This window comes from Triturus cristatus, chromosome 7 (genome assembly GCF_964204655.1).
Source record: "Triturus cristatus chromosome 7, aTriCri1.1, whole genome shotgun sequence".
NCBI classification, from domain to species: Eukaryota; Metazoa; Chordata; class Amphibia; order Caudata; family Salamandridae; genus Triturus; species Triturus cristatus.
The window spans coordinates 294,198,860-294,218,515 of NC_140590.1; the positions used below are offsets into that span (position 1 = coordinate 294,198,860).

At 47.3% G+C, this 19,656-nt stretch overlaps 1 protein-coding gene across 1 annotated transcript in view; it reads right to left on the reverse strand.

The window, feature by feature from the left end:
- Nucleotides 1-19,418, reverse strand: part of GFY (golgi associated olfactory signaling regulator) — a 149,183-nt gene extending 129,765 nt beyond the window's left edge. The window contains exon 1 of the mRNA XM_085614344.1: nt 19,281-19,418. The gene's annotated coding sequence lies outside the window, so the exon portion shown is untranslated. The remainder of the gene's footprint in view (nt 1-19,280) is intronic.
- Between the last annotated feature and the right edge of the window lie 238 nt (nt 19,419-19,656).

Consider the following 19,656-nt stretch of genomic DNA (forward strand, 5'->3'; position numbering starts at 1 on the left):
TTATCATAATGGGAAGGAGATGTGCTTTCTTGGTTGATACAGGGGAAACAACATTTTGCCTCTCAGAAGGAAATATTCCATTGTCCTCTGCCACCATGGATACGCAGGGTATCTCTGGTGAAGTACAGCACATTCTGTACAAGACATTTGTGCCCATAGAGGTGGCAGGAGTGCTACTGTAGTAGTGTCTCCTATATTCCCCAAACTCACCAGCAAATTTGACAGGAAGGGATATTATGTCTAAATTAAACATGAAAATAAGGTTTTCCTCAGATGGGTCCATGACATGTGAAATACCAGGTGAAGCAAAATGTGGTATACATCTGCTAAGAATACCAGAGAAAAATGTGGTTGGAAGGGCAGAGCTAATGCATTATTAATTGCTAGCAGATGCACTATTTAAGGTTCTGGAGACTGAGGAAATACTTTTAGGGGGATGGATGGAATTGCCACCAAGACTAATTTTCCGGAGGCAAGTTAGTGGTGACGAACTGGGACAGGTGACTACCCTTTACCTTGGGTGCATGGAAATAACGAGTAGGTGGGGCGCCCTGGTGGCATCAGATAATGAAGGAGGAATTTGGAAGGTCCTGATTTTTCTTATGCTTGGTCTGAGACCACAGGACATTTCTGACTCAGAATTCTTTTCAGACGACCTCACCAGGACCAAGACAGTTTACGCACACAGCACACCCTTGTTAGTGCGTGTTTACCATGCACAGACCACGTTACCAGTTGTGCCATCCCCCCTCCAATGATATTGAAGAGCTTTCAGCGGTCTCGCCTTGTCTCTGGACATCTGTTCCAGATGAGGTAGGATGGATACTATCTGCAGAACCATTTAAGATAAAGTTGAAGCCAGGTGCACAATTGCCCGATGTAAAACAGTATCCACTGTCCAAAGAAACAAAATAAGGTATTAGAGAGACAATACAAAGACTGAAGGATCAGGGAGTCCTGTATTCCTGTCCATCACCTTGTAACACCACAATGTATCCTGTAAAAAAAGCTACAGGTAATACTTGGAGGATGGTACATGGTTTTTGCCCCCTTAATGCCATAGAATTAGCAGAGTGCCCCATAGTGCCAGACTCATCTATGATATTGACTAATATACCAAGTGACAGCAAATGGTTTTCTGTGGTGGATCTCAAGAATGCTTTTTTTTGGATACCTTTACATCCTGACAGTCACTACTTGACTGCATTTAGTTTTGATGGTGAACAACTGGTGTACTCTAGACTCCCACATGGCTATTGTGAGTCTCCATTTGTGTTCAATAGAGTGTTGTGAGACAATTTGTTAAATTTCCAGTCAGACAGTACAGTCTTGCAATATGTAGATGATTTAGTAATATGTAGTTAGACAGAATATGAATGTGTTTTGGACACTCTCAATCTCTTAAAGCTACTTGCTACCAAGGAATACAAAGTGGTGCTGTATTTGGGCTCAGTGTTGTCTGCAGAAGGCAAAAATATAGCAGGTTCTAGAATATAAACTATACGTGATCATCCTCCGCCCAAGACAGTGAAAGACATGCAAACATTTTTAGGTCTTTGTAATTTTGTTCGCCAGTGGCTATTTGATTATGCTACCATCATACAACCACTATTATATTCAATGAAGCAAGCTAAAATGGACAACACAGACATACAGTGGACTGATGGCAGTGTAAGTGCATTTCAGATAACAAAAAAGAAACAATTGCTTTAGCCCCAGTGCTAGCAAATCCAGACTATACAAAGATTATATCTGTTCTATGCTGCCACAGAGGATTCCATGATACCAGTCCTTACTCAAAAATGCCTGATGGGTCACAAACCTGTCGCCTACTTTAGTGGACTATTAGATCCAGTAATGAAAGGTCACTTTCCTTGTGAGTGAGCACTTGCAGCAGCAGTGTTTTGCTGCAGAAAAGGGTAGTACTATTAGAGCAGGATTCCCAGTAACGCTGCACGTTGAGCACTCTCCATTTGCTGTACTGCAGAAAAGTAAAAGTACACTGACCACTCAAAGAGCAACAGGTTATGAAGTAATACTGTCAAGCCCGTCTATCCTTTCGTCTTTGAGCGAGTACACTCAGTCAACCCTGCAACTTTTTTAGTGCACCCACTATAGCCCACAGATCATGACTGCAGTGTAACATTGGAAGAGAACGATCACCCTGCACATGAGGACCCCTTGTCTGATGGCCGACAATTGTTTATTGATAGTTCCTCATGGATAGAGGAGACAGGCAAAAGGCATACAGGTGCAGCTGTTAAGGCTATTGGTACACATACTGATTATACCTTACACACATTGCATCTCTTAGTTAAAATCATTTATAACAGCTGTACTGGCTTGTCAGGGTCAGCCAATATTGATATACACTGATTCAGTATATATAGCTTCCACAGTTCACTCAGTACTGAGGAGATGGGAACAACAGGGATTTCTCAAATCTTAAGGGATACCAGTAGCACACCGTCATCTCTTAGCTGACCTTATTGCTGCATTACAAATACCAGGTCAAGTAGCAGTGGGTAAGTGCCAGGACAATACAAAAGGAACAGATTTGGTGTCTAAGGGAAATTAAGGTGCTGATACAGCAGCGAAGGAAGCTAGTTTATATGCAGTGAAAACATGCAGTATGCACACGTTTGATGCAGGTGATGAAGTTGAGATAAAACACTATGAGAATATTTCTACAAAGGCATTATTAGACATTCAAAATGCAGCACCACAACATGAGAAAGATAGCTGGAAATCAAGGGGGTGAGGGGCGACTGGATTTCCAGATCTCCTTTACAGATCAGCAACTTTAGGTAAAGTTATTATGCCGCAGTCTCTACTTCTAACAGCCCTTCAACAACTTAATTTACCAACATACAATTCTAAAAGAGTATTGATGAATTAAACAAATACTGGTTTATCCCTAATCTAGGACCATTAGTTGACATATTCCTAACATCATGTCATGTGTGTTATCAGTACTCTAATAAGAGATCACCAAAAATGCCTTCCCTTCATCCTCCATATCAAGACCAATAGATCTGTTCATAGAGTTACACATAGACTTTGTAGATATGATACAAAAATGTAATGGATATAGGTACTTGTTAGAAGTGGTTTTGAAGCAGGACCCTGCTCCAGGTGTGATGCTGACCAGGCAGCCGAATTCTTGGTGAGATAGGTCATACAGAGGTGGGGGGTTCCAACAGCAATACACAGCGATAATGGCAAACACTTTGCTAACACAGTATTTTAGCAAATTACTAAACTACTAGGAGTAGAACACCAGTTTACATCAGTTTACCACCCAGAGACTAACGGAATTGTTGAGTGGATGAATGGCTTATTAGAAAGTAAAGTGTCATAACTTTATGAGACATTGAAAAAGAATTGGCCTACTGCCTTCCCCTTGCTCTGTATGTGTTGAGAAATGCCCCTTCAAAGGATCATCATTTGACCCCTCACCAAGTCGTAACAGGTAGGCATTCTAACTTTTCTTTTAAATAAAACCAAATGATTCTTTCTGATACTAAGTCTACATCAGAAAGTGTTTGGCAAGAAATTAATGAATACATGGCTGCCTTAACAAAAGCTGTACAGGTTTATTATAAATAGGTTCAGCTGCAACAGGCTGACCATATTGCACCAGCCCTGCCTTTGTTTTCAGCAATAAGCATCAGTTCCTGGGTCTTCGTGCGAAATTTTGTGAGGACATGGATGGACCCCAAGTTTCTAGGCCCCTACCAAGTAACACAGAGCACGCCAACAGTGGTAAAAGAGGAGGAGATGCGGAATGGGGGGGGGGACGTAACAGACCTCATTCCATTTTTGGCCTCACTCCAGAAAAGAGTGGAGGAGGCAATGGTCCATGGGTAAATGAGACACTGAAGAGACAGTTAAAGGATCTTTTTCATATTAGAATAATGAGTTGAGTGGTTATGATTATTACTCTGATAATTTGCCACTGTATTATGTAGATGCAAAAGACCCAACCCATAGGGAAGAAATATTATGCTTTTGCAGAGCTGTTGTTAATGAAACACATATACTTTCTTTGCATGATTCTTTACATGAAAATATGTAGTATAAATATATGCATAATATAGGTACCAATACACAAAATGTTAGTTATGTACTCTTATTCCCCAAGCCATAGAAACACCATCTTTAGTGTATCCTAAAGAAGTACCTGTTAATATTAAAGACTGATTATCGCTACTTTTCTTGTGTAGGATAACAGCACAGTTACAGCCTAGTCATATTAGTCCTGTGACTGCCTAAGTTAATACAACTAGAGTTGATGCAACCCCTGAAATTTTACAAATTCTGACAGATAAAACAGAAATAATGATATCCAGAATGAAGGAAGCAGGGCAGGAATATAGTTATGGAAATTGGGTGGAAGAGGTATTGGAACAAAGTATTCTTGGGAGATCTAATTCATCATCCACCTGCAGTAATTATTCTTCCAAACCACTGCCCCCAGATTGTGCAACCAGGCCAATATTAAGTATTGACGCATTAGTAGTTACCAATAACAAATGGTTTATTGGCGCTAGGTTCACATGTAGGGCCATATCTTTATGGAATGGCACAGAAACAAATAGTCCTTTGAGATTTGAAGATGTAAAAGGATCATGTCAGCAAGTGTGGGATAAAAACACACAGAGATATACATGGACTGGAACTAAACGTCATCCTAAGCTAGCTGTGAAATTAATTAAATTCTCTGTGCTTTCAGTAAAATGGGATTGTTAAAGTGCCTTGGAATGTCAACTGCGGCTCAACTATATACACTGTTGATATGCAGGGTGGTACCTCTAGCCTTATGGATTTATTCTGGCAGTGTGGCGCTCGAATATACACTCAACTACCCCCCGACTGGAGTGGAATCTGCTCTATGGTGACTCTGCACACCCCATCTATGGTAATACCAGAAAAAGGAATGCATTTGCATTCTATGAGTAAAGCATCGACTTAGCTGCATCATCACAGAAGACAAAGAATGGCTGAGTACTTTGGAAGGTCAGTGTGGCAGGATGTGCCCAAAGAGTACAGGCTGTTAAATGACACCCAAACATGTTTGGGGAGTCTGTTACCCATGTATCAAACAAAAGTAACTGCTCGCTTGGTGCAAATTACCCGGTGGGAATTGATGAAGACCATTAATGGGACTAAAGATAGCTTTACTGCCAATAAAGAGGAATGCGATCAATCAGACTTATGGTAATGGAGCATCGAAATATATATTGGACTTGACAGCGATTGAAGGGGGGCGTGCAAGAAGATTGGTTCCAAATTGTTATAAGGTGGTTCTGACCATCTGAGCTGCCTGGATTTTTCGCACCTAATTGTTGAGCTTTTACTGTGAGAGACCCTCATAAGTTGGGACTCACCCACAGTGAACTCGTTATGAAAGACTGCATGTGGATTTTACTGGTGTCCCCCTAGATTGACTAGGCCGCTGCGCTGCAGCTAGAGTAAGGAGCACCGGGCTGGTTACATGCATACACATGTGTATATGCGTGTGCACACATGTAGGAGCTGCACGGGGAGATTCCTGGCGTGCACAGCTAATGAGCAGGTGCAGATAGACTGGTGTGGCAGGACTTATGCAGAATTGGGTGGTGACATGGAATAGGCTTTATACAGTGGGAAGAAACATGCCAGGGAAAGTCAGTGTGTTTTACTGTTTTTCACTTCTTTATTCTCCTATGGGGATGTGGAGCCCATGGGTTAGTTTCACTTTCCTAAGGCCTACAAATTCCAGACACACACTAAAGTCCACTGTAACTGGTGTGAGAAGAAGTACTCTGCAGAGTCCAAAGTCATATTTGTACTGCTTTTGGGTTATCCAAAAATGTCATATTTCTCTGAGTCAGCTCATAACCAGGGCCTGGCTGGGGGCTGGCCCTGGCAGGCTGGATTAATGACCTTCCTTCCAAGCGCAAAGGCCTCCTCTCCAAGAAGAGAAGCTGGGTGGAGCTACAGGCTAATCCATCAGCAGCTGTCACTTGGTGCCAGGCACCAAGCTGCACCAGGGAGAAGGCAGCGCGGTCGGGAAGGGGCTTTCAGAGTCTATGTAGCAGGAGACCCCTGGACGACGCCATTTTGAACAAACCCAGAGGCCTGGGCAGGAAGGAGGGAGCAGGGGCAGAGAAGTGATGTGTCGCTGTGTGATATGGCAAACAGAGACTTCCTGCCAGCCACCTCCCCAAATCTTTAAGAAAACTTGCACAGGAAGAGGAGCTCTCTCTGGGGTGTGGTCTGCTGAGGCAGAGGGTGCTGGAGCCTGGCGCCATGGGCAGTTGGAAGGAGAAACCCCCTGACTGTCCCAGGATCCTGAATAGCCAGGAGAGGAGTCAAGGACCAGTGAGCAGAAGCGCAAGGAAAAGAGAGGCCCAGGAGGAGAGCCAGGTGAAAGGCTGGCGCACGGAGCCAGTGAAGACCGCTCCCTGACGAGTGCACCCTCTTGGAGACAAGGAGGGCGAAGGAGAGTGCTCCCAGTGGTTGGGGAGCTCCACCAGGAGCAAGAAGAAGCGAAAATTGGCCGCCTGGGGGCCGAGATATGCCCCCCAAGCAGGTAGGTGAACTTTGACCTATCGGTGGACCGACAACGAAGCGCGTGGGGCTCTGCCGCCGTTCTCAACTATGCCCCCGGGGTGGGTCAGGTCCCGGGGGCTGCCCCAGGAGAAGTAAAGTCAGGAAGCGCCGTTGCGCTCCCCCTGAAATTGCCCGAGAGGGGCCAGTAGCCCACCCTGGCCCCCGTTGATGTTGGGGAGGGGGAGCACCGTCGCGACCCCCCCGAGGAAGTAAAGTTGGGTAGCGCCGTTGCGCTCCCCGTGAAAGTGCCAAAGAGGGGGGCCTCCGGTGATGTTGGGGAGGGGGAGCGCCATCGCGCGCCGCCCCCCCCCCGAAGAAAACAAGTCAGGGAGCGCCGTCGCGCTCCCCGCCAAGGCACCCTTGTGGGGGCCCGGGATCCCAACTCCGGGCCAAGCGGCACGTAACTAAGTCAGGGAGTGCCGTTGGGGGCCCGGAACCCATCCCTGTGCGCCAAAGTGATGAGGAGGACTGGGGAGTGCCACCGCACTCCCCCACGGCAGCAGGAAGGCGGGGAGTGCCGTCGCACTCCCCCGAAGACCCGCCAGGCAGAGACCGCTGGGGGTCCACAGCGCGGCTCTCCCTACACAGCGGGGGAGCCGCTGCTAGGATATTCACGGGGCTGAAGAGAAGCGCCCCATAATGCCCTGCAGGCCCAGACCGGCCTGCAAGGAAAAGCTGCTTTTTCTCTGCGTCTGGTGGCCCCAGGAGGACGGGGTCACCACCAAGTGAGTGCTAAGGTGCAGGGGGAGCTGCAGGAGCAACGTAGTCTCCCCCAGCATGAAGAGAACAGTTCCCCCCTAAGTCTCATGGGGACTCAAAAGAATAACCCCTCAAGGGCTCACCTAGGCGTCATCAGAATTCCCATGGCTGGAACTTTAGTTCTGCAGCTGGGGGTGCCTTAGGGACTGCCTCAAGGTGGGAAGGGCTGAGTTGGGGATGTCTGGAGAAGGGCATCCCCTGGAGATGAAGAGATTTAATTGCACCAGAAATGCATTTACTAACGTTATTTCTTTTAGAGGGACTGAAAGTTACATGTGTTGAAAGTCACATGTGTTATGTGAAATACCTGTGTAAGGTGACGTCATAAGCCAAATGGGGTTATGTTGCTAGATATTCCTGCTAGAGTGTCTGGCTGTATATGCTTAATCCTGGGATTTCATCTGTGATGCCTTTTAGAGTTTGTAATTGCAATGCGTTATAAAAGTTATCAAGTCTAATAAGTACCTCATTTTAAAGGGATGCCTAAACATGTATTCTTGCTGCTGCGTTAGGTGAAGAAGAACCCAGACTGTTACTCCCTAAGGTGGGGAGGTGTATACTTCATGGTCAGTATGGGATGTTCAGTCAGGGTGATGTGTTACCAGGGCAGGTGTGCCTATGTTAAATGCTGGTTGGGATAATGGGGTGAGTCGCCACTGGGATGGTGCCAGTGCGCAAGGCCCTCGCTCCAGGTTATGTTCAACTAACTGCATTAGGGGGCAAGATGATGTGCATACATGGGAGTGGTGGTACTAGACCCCCCCCCCCGCGGGAGGGGTGCAGATGTTATGCAATGTCACAAAGTAATTCCAACAGCTTATGTATATTTGTAAATTGGTGCATAGTATTGAGTAGCGTGTGTTTAATAAATGGAGTCTTACTTTTATAAAGCAAAGTACAGACTGGACAATCAATTATTGAGCGTTATTTCTGCGCACTTGTAATGGCGATTACTAGCCCACACCACCTCCCTTGAGTAAGTCTTAGACTGCTCTGCAATGCTACCCTCTGAGAGTCAGGCGCTACACTAGGGTGTTTGGTTCCCAGTGAAGGACAAATGTGACATGTTATTTGTGCAGGCCTCACAGATACTGCCTCGTTTTCCAACACATATGCTTCACTTTTATACCAGCAAATTATGGAGATGAAGGAAACCTGACTCAGGCCATAATGACTTTGCATAACTTGCATACACAAATGAAGATAGAAGGGGGTGCTCCAAATGAGTGGTTCACTGGCTGGTTCGACTGGGTGCCATCCTGGATGTCGGGGTTGTCTAAGGCCTTGTTGCTTATAATAGTTCTGTTGCTATTGATGTGTCTAGTATTTCAGATTATCTTAGCATGTTGCTATAGGGTTACAGCTAAGGTAGGAGGTATGTTTCCTATAATAAGAAATAAAGAGATGCAAAATATAAAAGTGGGAGAAATGTACCGGGGTAGTGAAGAAGTAGTCGAAGAATCGACTAAAGAGGGGAATCAAACCCCTAATTTAGCTTTAGGCCCTAATCATTCTGTTTATTATTCTGTTTTACCTGTCTCACACTGAAACTGCGAAGCATTATTATAGTCTAAAAAAGGACATTTTGTATGAGGCTGTTTAAATATGTGGTTAAAGTGCATGTATAAACTGCACATTTATCTGATAAATAATCTACAGCCTGCTTTGAAAAAAAGTCTAAATGCGGTCTGACTTTTGTTTTTTTTGTCCTCATATTGTGTGTTTCTCGGAACCTTTGTGACTTGGATATTTTGCAGGAAATTCAGAACACCAGAGGATGTTCCAAACTTAGATTTGTATAGGTAGCGTGACTGCTAGTGTCAAGAAAACAGGAAAGCTGCGCTCTGAGGAAATGTGTGCCGACTGGGTGGGAAATAATGGAAAAGCAGGAAGCTTTTTCTATTGCTAATATTGTATTGAAGTTATAACTGTTTGCCAAAAATAGTATTATAAGAATGGACTTGCAGCGTGTGTAATTTGAGACAGACTTGTGCTTCTCTTATGGTGCAGTCACTCTCCCAGCTGTTTCATTTTGTGAATAGATATTAAACGTGCATGTCATAGCTTTGTTGCAGATGTGGTGATTAATGATTTAAGCTACATAAAGGATTTTTCCCCGACAAGTCCATCAACCGAAATCTCACCTAACACCTGGAAAGAAACAACCTGCTAGACACCTCCCAATCTGGTTTTTGGGCCAACCACAACCATGAGACAGCCCTGATTGCTGCCACGAACGATACCCATACCATACTCAACATAGAAGAATCAGCAGCCCTGATCCTCCTTAACCTCTCCACAGCCTTCGACACCGTGTCCCACCAAACAGTCATCAAGAAACTGCACCAGATTGGAATCAAGGGAAACACACTCAGATGGACTGCATCATTTTTCTCAGGATGCATGCACAGAATCCGCCTACCACCATTCACCTCAGAACCCACAATCACCATCTGCGGCGTCCATCAAGGCTCATCCCTCACCCTCTTCACCACCTACATGACGCCTCTAGCTGACTCTGTCAGAACCCATGATATCAACAACATATCCTACGCCAACCAGCTCATCCCCACGCTCTCAGCGGACCCCACCACCACCAAGACCAATTTCCAGAGCTGCATGAAGAACAAGGACAACTGCCTAAAGATCAACACGGACAAAACTGAAGTGCTGATCTTTGGCAACCATGCCTCCCTCTAGAACGACACCTGGTGCCACGCTGCAACCTAGGCATCATCCTGGACAGCAAACTCACCAAGAAGCGATAGATCAACACAGTCTCCTCTGCCTGTTTCTACACTCTGCAAACTCTGAAGAATCTTCAAATGGCTCATCATAAACACGAGAAAAACTATCACACAAGCCCTAGTTACCAGCCGTCTGGACGTCGGTAACGCACTGTACACAGGATACACCACGATCTCATGAGAAGGCTTCAGACGATACACAATTCAGAGGCAAAATTGATCCTCAACCTGCCTAAACAAATTCACATGACCAACACTTGAGGAACCTCATCTAGCTCCCTGCCCAGGAAAGATGCCAACTCAAACGACTGACAACCACCTACAAAGCCCTTCACGACCAAGCACGAACCCGTGCTTGAACTTCTACTAACCACACAGAAACCTTCGCTCTACCTACCTCACCCTGGCACAGACACCACTCATCCGCCATAGCAACAGCAGAGGCCGCTCCTTCTCCCACCTCGCCACCATGTCCTGGAACACCCTCCCTCTCAACCTCTGAACATCACGCTCAATGACTCAAGACCTCAATGACTCAAGACCTGGCTCTTCGATTAAGTCCAGCAACCCAGCGCCTGGATACCCTCACGGGTGATAAGCCATGCTCTACAAGTACTGATTGATTGATTGACCCACTACTTAAGGCAGGTCCTCACCAGCTCTCCCTGTCACCGGTCGCCTCCCTACTCCCACAGCTGCCAGGCTGCTCCTGTTCGAAAACAGCCTCGCCAGCCAGCTGCCTTCCTTGTCAGCCCGCCGATATTCCTGTGCCCTAGGCTCAGCCCCAGAAGCTCCTGTCCCCTAGGCTCCAGGGCCACTGCCTTACCATTCTTTTTTCCGCTTTCTCCTGCACCGTTTTTTGTCTCTTGCTGTTAATCACAGCAGACTTCATCATGGCCGATTCCATGCTTTCTGTGACTGGTGTTTTTTTTTGAGTACAGTAAATCCAAATCTGGAGAACGCCAAGACGCCTGATCACACTACGGGACCTGTTGTGCCAACAGATATGTCCACTACAGATACGAACAATCACTAGGCATAATCCAACACATAGAACCCCATACTCCACACAAATGAACGGGGCAACTCAAGATTATTGTTGCGGCTTACTCAGTTTCAGATTTACTGTACTCAAAACACACCAGCCACAGATGCATCGAATCAGCCCTGATGAAGTCTGCTGTGACTGTAACAGCAACAGACTAAACGTGTTGGCAAAGGGCGAATTTTGAAATAATGGAAACCCAATAAAGAACTGTTGAAACCATAACCTCAACCTTTGGACTTGTGTGTGCCCGGAGAAGCCCTCCACGGATGTTTGGATTTTTTCCAGCTGAGGAAGAATAGGTGGCTCTTGTACCGCCTGAGCCTCAGATAATATTGTACACTAACCAAATAAAACTGATTATTTATACTTGACCTTTGATATACTGTTGTTGTGTGCCCCCATTCTCCCAGCCATTCTAATTGTTTTGTTATCTACAGCACCAAGACCAACTTGATCGCTGCCACAGACGACATCCACACCCTACTCGACAGAGGATACTCGGCTGCCCTGATCCCTCTGAACCTCTCTGCAGCATTCAACACCCTCTCCCACCACACACTCTGAGACTGGACCAGATTGGAATCAAAGAAGAAGCACTCAGATGGATGGCACCATTCCTCACCGGCGCACACAGAAAATCGGTCTCCCCCTTCACCTCGCAACTCAAGAGCACCATCTGTGGCGTCCGTGAAGGTTCATACCTCAACGCTACCCTCTTCAACATCTACATGATGCTGCTAGCCGACATGGTCAGATCCCACGACATCAACATCATATTGTACGCTGACGACACCCAGCTTGTCCTCCTGATCTCAGCAGACCCCACCACAACGAAGGACAACTTCCACAACTGCAGGAAGAATGTTGCTGCCTGGATGAAGGACAAGTGCCTCAAGCTCAACATGGACAAGACTGAAGTACTGATGTTTGGCAACCATACCCTCCCTCTGAAATGACATCTGGTGGCCTACGGAACTCAGACCCACCCCCACACCTAATGACCACGCCCGCAACCTCGGCATCATCTTGGACAGCAACTCACCATGAAACACAGGTTAACACGGGCTCTTCTCCCTGCTTCCACACGCTCTGCATGCTCAGAAGAATCTTCAAATGGATTCCCACAAGCACCAGGAAAACATGCAAGCCCTAATCACCAACCATCTCGACTATGGCAACACAATGTACACAGGTACCACCAGCGAACGCATGAGAAGCCTCCAGATGATACAGAACTCAGCGTCCAAACTAATCCTCAACCTGCCCAAATGGACCCACATTACCCAGCACCTAAGAGACCTCCACTGTCTCCCCAGCCAGAAAAGATGCCAATTCAAACTACTGACATGCCCACAAAGCCCTTCACGACCAAGGACCAGCATACATGAACCACCAGCTGAACTTTCACCAACCATCCAGAAACCTGCACTCCACCTCCCTCGCCCTGGCACAGACACTGCGCATTCACTGTAGCCATAGCGGAGAGGGCTCCAACTCCCACATCGCAGCCAAGTCATGGAACGCCCTCCACCCCCGAACATCTCCCACGCTGACAGACTTCAGGAAGAAGCTCAAGACCCGGCTTTTCGACTAACCCAGCATCTCAGTGCCTGGATACCCTCACGGGTGATAGGCCGCGCTTTACAAGTATCATTTGATTGATTGACTTACTATCCACATTCCACCAGTTCTTAGGGTTAGTCAGTTATGAGGGTCTAGCTGTCCTTCTAGAGGTGTAGCTGAAAGCTTAATAATCGACTGTTAAGTTGAAGTCCTCAATAACGGATTGGTCACAACAACAAAAAATCACCAAAATTTATTAGCGATTTGGCTTCTCCAGATTTGTTTATTGTGGCGTTAGCAGTATGTGCAGTCTGCTTATCCACAGTAACTTCTTTGAAATGTAGCACTGCACTAGTCAATTATTATTGGAGGTGACCAACCACAGTGTGGCTGGGGGTCCTGACTCTATTCACAATCAGCTTTAGCTACACTGTACAGTGCACTAGAGTCCTTAGTACCAATTCTAGATGTTTACTCAAGTTACAGGCCTACCCGACGTAAGTCATTTGAAGTAAACTCCCACCTATCGTTATTGATACTTTACACAACATACGATGGATGTGGCTAAAAAATTTCGATCCCAGAATCCCTTTGGTGTGTTTTACAAAGTAAATGACTACAACCTTGGGCCAAATCACAGGTAATTACTGGAGCTTTAGCACCATCTAGTCAACAATTAAGCAGTAGCCGACCCAGTCAATTATTGGCGCTCTAGCACTATCTGCAGTCAGTAATTATGCAGTAGTCCACCCAGTCATTTATTGGGCCTTTAGTTTCAGCCACAATGGATAATGTTTAAATCTCAATTAAAGTCGGTTATCAAATTTTTAGCCCCACCAACAATCAGGTATTGAGGTTTCGGTCATTCTCAAGGATCGTTTGATACTTTTGGTGCAATATAATTCGTTTTTAGGTCTCGGGACCATCCGGTCGGCAGACCGGAAGTCCGGAGATTTAATGACTTGGGAGAAGAGGGGCTTGAACCCGCCCCTCTTCTGCCCTGTTCTCCATTGGCTGGCCTCGTAAATGCTGGCCAGCCATTGGAGAAGAGGTCCCGTCACTCCAATCATGCCCCGTCCTTTTCGGATCGGGGGGCGTGTTTTTTGCGAAAAGTCTCAAGGAGGAGACAACAGCAAAACACGCCCCCGAATCCGAAAAGGACCCTGCGTTTCTCCGAGGCATTTCTGTTTTGCCTGCCTCGGAGAAAGGCGGTGGTGTGCCTTTTGCTCTGCCTTGTTTAGATATTATTTTGTGAGCTCGCGCTTCTGTTCCTGGCAAGGAGCGGAGGCAGTCTTGCCCGATGCGTGTGTGGAATGAAGAACTGATGGAACGCAGCTCTCCCCCGCCCTGTCCGGCTCCTTCGACGGGGCGTTTCCGTGCTGAATTGCTGCTCGGAGCGGATCTAAGGAGGCTGGTGCTGGTTCTTGCCTGTGCCCCACACAGGCACTCGTCCTGTAGTCCAGCGTCCACCATTCCCCGCCGCTGCTTTTGTTAAGGGACTGGTTTTTCAGGGACTGGATGACCAGTACGTGTTTAGATTTCAGAGCCCTGCAATGCCCCACGCTGTGCAGGCTGCTGTCATACCTACTTGGCAAGGTTAGTGTGTGCAGGCGCACAGGGCCAAAGTGCGGTCCCTGTTAAGAATGCACGATAGTCATTCTGTATGCGGCGTGGCCGCTGACTGGCAGTTATGCTGTACTCTGGTGGAGGATGGTGCCCGTGGGTCGTGACGATCCTTAAATGTTTGTGTGGCATGATCAGTTTTTAGTCAGGATGAAGTACGGACCTGTTGTCCTGAGGCGATGAGCGGCGGATTATTGATTGAAATGTTCATGCATTTGGAGTGTACTAAACACGGTTCTTTAATTGGTTGCGGGGTGTGCTGCACTTGTAGCATGGGCCAGTGCTTTAAATGGTGCGGTACTGTCCGGTACGGAGTACCGGCATTTTTTTATTTTGAGGGAGAGTAATGGCACTTCTCAGAAACAAGCAGGTACTCCGATACCCAGTACCTGCACTTCTATTTTCCCATTCAAGCACTGAGCATGGCGTCAGGTTGGTGGAATAGAAATACTTTACAGTTGATGTGGTTAAGGTTTGTGCGACACACACCTCATACTGTCGCTGTAGTTTGTGAGGCTGGGATACAAACGTGTTGTCCTTCAACCATGAGTTGGAGGAGCTGTACATGACTTGAGTTTAGGACTTCACACCTATTTGTGAGGTTGACTTAAAGGCATTCGTGCTTTTTGGTGTGGTTTGTGGGTTTGGGATGCGGTTGTTATACAATCTTATGCATCAGTTCTTCTGCCCGGGCGTGTCACAGCGTTCGAGGAGGCCAAAGACCCGATTCTGTGGGACTGGACGTGCTCTGACAGGCCTATGGATCCTATGGAATGTGGGACTGGGTACTGCTGCATCCCTTTACGTGGGTCTCGGTGCTGCAACGTGTTTTTGCATTATTTGGTATTCGGCTCTTCCTGTCTCTTGTGCCTTCAGGCTACAGTTTTAGATACTTCCACACTCGAGCTGATAATCCAGATCTGCTCACCAAAGAGCTTGTCCTGGAGAGGGGTTAATTCCTGCGATGGGCAGCTGGTGAGGGCCCGGCTGCCGTGAGGCTCCTACACTGCAGTCTTCGCTCTGCCTTTCTTGGCTGGGGAAGCTGGTCTCCTCTGCGTCCCTCCATGCTGCTGTCAGCAGAGCCAGTGGCAGGTAAGACCTCGCTGTGCTGGATTCCCTGCTGTAATGGGTTCCCTGCTAATCAGTCCAAAGACAGGTGGTGCAGGGCATCATCTTTCTTCTAGTCCTAGCACATGTAATGGCAGGGTCCCTACCGTGTTCGTGTCCCTGGGCAGATAAAATAGCAGAGGGCAGGCATTGCAAACCCCCTGCTTTGTGGCTCATGGCTGAATACTGCATAATATGCTGTGCTTCTGTCTATAGGCAGTCTTTCGTCCTGCCCCCTGGTCCACACGCGGTATTATACAGTGTTCGCGGTACTCTGTCCAGTGGCAGGCATCATGCAGCTTCCCTTGTCCTCCGTTTCATTGACAGGAATCGCATAGCCCCTAACATGCTTCGGTCCATGGGCTGTTATTAAAGGGTCTGATCTCACCGATCCACATGCATGCCTCTTACTGTCCCCTGCTTACCAATACATAGGTGGGTGTTAATGAGCCTTGATGTGCTTCAATCATGGGAAAAACACTGGCGAGGCCCAGCTTTGCTACATAGTGCCAATATCGGCAACAGTTATCACAAAGCACATAAGCACATAAGTACATAAATAAAACACACGACACTAATGCAAGTGGAGAAATATTGCTGCAGGTTTATTAGCATAACCAATATGCAAACAAGGTGGGTTATCTTACGGGCGATCCCAGGGCAGGCCAGCCCTATGCCGCCTGCCCGTCTGATAAGCCTAGAGTCACCATGGCAACGCCAACTGGTGTATACCAAATATTGGGAGGGTCCACCCCTCCCATCCGTGGACCACCAGTCCACATGCTTCACACGCCCCCCCGTGATGGGTGGGCGGAGCATACATGGCAGCCCCCGGTTGCTCAGACCCACAACCGCCTTTCGGTTAACGGGGCGCCGTCGTTCTTCCAGGGGACCCGCTAAACGGAGACAGTATAAGTACCCCTGTCTCCTGCCCGCCCTCGCCGGAAACAGCTATCTGTTGGGGTCTCCCCCGGACTAGCCCAGGGACTCGACCTCCCACCCCTGTGCCTTCCTGTGGCACTAAGGCGGCCGCCCTCCAAGGGGCGGGCCGCTGCGCAACCCCCCCCCCCCCCCGGGCAGCCTTACAGCTGACCTGTGGTTGCTTGTGTTTCCATTCAGAGGGGTTGTGGTCCGGCAGTTGTTGCTGGACAGTTCAGATTGGAGCAGAACGAAGGCTGGTTTGCTTAGACCTAATCCCTATCAACAGTGGCACAATAAGCAAAAACCGTGGTCTGGAATGCGTCGGAGAGTAAGGTATAGTGAATACCATTAAATTGAGCATTTCAGCCATCATATATTTTCACTTTATATAGCTTGCCAGTTTAGGAGATACAAGCCTGGTAGTGTGTTCCACGATCAGACTGCCTTCTTGCTGTATTTTTGTCAGTTTCCTCTTCAGGATCCTGATATTTTCTGTGAGGCAAATTTAAACAAACCTTGGCAAAGCCAATAGCGATTGCTTTTTGTTAGGCAAAGTGTTTGCCAATGGTCAAACTGGTTTTGTCTGTTGCCCCCACCAGGCCTATAGAGAGAATCCCATTCGGGAGGGCCACAGGCAACCAGGGGTTACTGGGTGTCAGTTGTGGAGGCTGGGATAATTTGCCTCGGATGACTTGGGGTCTATCCACCATGAGTCTGAAGAACTAGGCCTAGTACAATCGCTTCAGCGCTTGACTATCCATTCTGAGATGGGTATTGTGGTGGGATGCAAGCTCAGAACTCAACAATTGCCCAGCTGCACAATAACTGATTGTCCAATCTGGTGTTTTACTTTAGTAAAAGAAAATTACTACACATTTAAAATCTAATACTCTCATAACAATTTAGTGGATACAAATAACACACCAGTACCAGATCTACTGTGCCATAGATTCTGCCCCACCTCACCCCTTTTCCTGGGTGTCCCCTCCCTCTCAGCCTTCCTTCCTCCCTCTCTCCTTTGGTAATTCCAGCCTTGTCTCCTCGAGGGGTTTCGAATTTGAATTGGGCATGTGTCAAGGCTACCGTGCAGGTTACCTTTTAAATCCGTATGTCGATCTGTTATTCGAAAGTCCCCTTTCAGCAGTGTCACCACAGCACGAACATCGGAGTTCTTTCCTGGCAATACACAACTCTTCGTTCCTGCTTTTTGGAGAAGACGTGCAGACTAAAGTTAAAGCCTGTGATCCAGTGGAGGGAAGTATTAGAACAAGAACAGGGGCCAGTCTCTGACAGACAGGCATGGACACTAGATGATGCATCCGTCTCCAGCGAGCAGTGAACTCTCTTCTGAGTCTCAGGTGAGGTGCAGCAGATGGGCTGCCAAGAGTCAGGGATCACAGCAGTATGAGCACAGTTGTGGCAGGGTCTTTGTTTCCTGCTGCAGGGTTCACCTGGGGCCTAGTCCTTGGTCACAGTGCACAATCCACCTTGGACACAGTTCTTGATGGTGGCAGTACAGTCCGTCTTGGACATAGTTTCTGGGTGGTGGCACAGTCTGCCTCTAGCACAAATCTTGGTTTCAGTGGCAGTCTGCCTTGGGCAAGGCTCTTGTCTACAGACTCAATTACTGCTGTTCGTGATTCCCATATGAAACTGCTACAATGAAGAGACAGTGCCCACAATTCTCAGAACATGTAGATGGATATCACTCCACAATTTTCCTTCTTGTGGCAGACTCATACTCCACCCAGGGCAACCTACTTCTGCTACTCCCTGTACAGTCAAACCTCCTGCAGGATTGGCAGGCTCCTTCCCCGTAGCACTAGGATCTGGGTTCGCACACAGAAGCAGAAAGTGAAATGAATGGGGCAGTAGACACTCACTCCAGTGACATGGATAAACAAGCATTTACAATGCAACGGTCTCGGCATTGTTAAAGTTAGAGCTATTGGAATTGCTCATGACATTATTTTTGTTTATGTTTTTAAAACATGTAAAGAAACGGCATTGTTATTTACAATGTCAATAGCTTAATCTGTGTGTGGGTGCAAATGCACTAGGTTTCGCATTGGAGAGTGATTAAGCTATTGACATTGTAAATAACAATGCCGTTTCTTGAAATGTTTTAAAAACAAAAACATAAACAAAAATAATGTCATGAGCAATGCCAATAGCTCTAACTTTACCAATGCCGAGACCATTGCATTGTAAATGCTTGTTAATCATGTTTTAGCCACTGTCGAATCAGATAATGGGGCATTAAAAAACATCAATTGAATTAGTGGTCCATATTCCCCAAACGCACAATTATTGGGGCATTAGCATCATCCAAAGTCAATAAATGGTTCGAAATCAGGACCAGTAGTCAATTATTGGACATTTAGCATCCTTCAAACCAAACATATGAACCAATATCCCAACCACCAGTGAATTGTTGGGGCTTTAAACCTGCTCATCTGCCAGCGGTTGGGTGATGTAATCCTGCACACGGTGAGGTGATGGGGTACTACCACCACGGTCATCACAAACATTTAGTGGGGCTTCATCTCAGTCCTCATTGAAATGTGCGGCGATAGCCCCTTCTACAGCCCGTTACTTGTGCATTGCTGCCTTCCAAACAGCTTAGTTTCATTGACTTCATCCCAGCCCTTCCGGCTTTCAATAGTTTCCTTTTCTACAGGATACTTGACACATGTCACCTAGTGACGGGGTTCGCCTTATTTCTTTATGGTATCTCCCCTGCATGCCTTCTATATTATAATAACAATAATCATGTGGGAATTTTATACGCTGTTTTGTCAATGGGCACCGACAAGAGGGTTAGTCTAGTATAATCCATTTGAATGCCTTTCCTTAGCAACACTGCCAGGCCGCTCCCAGGGTCTACCTCAGCCCGGATCTCTTTCAACACTCACCTTGCTGCTGGCGCCCGGGGGTCCCACGCCGACCTTCGAGGGCAGGCCGAGCAGGTAGGTGCTCAAAGCGCCACAGCCACAGCAGGCGAGTCCGACCCTTAAAAGCGGGCTAGAGCGTCTCTTTCACAAACAAGCAGCAGAATGCCCCAAGCGGGCAAGGAGTGCCACGCCCGCTTCCACCTGTCGCCATAGGCACCTCCCAGGGAAGGTCCTCTGGGGACCCGCATTGGCGCGCGCTCGACGCGAGGCGCCGTGAGGCCTTCGGTTTCACACGGAAAAGGGTGACGTTGTGCGCAGGCCTGCGTTGCTAAAGACAACTTCCCGGGAGCAGCGGCCCACGGATCTTTACAGTAACTCTCAGGCCGTCGGTTAGAAA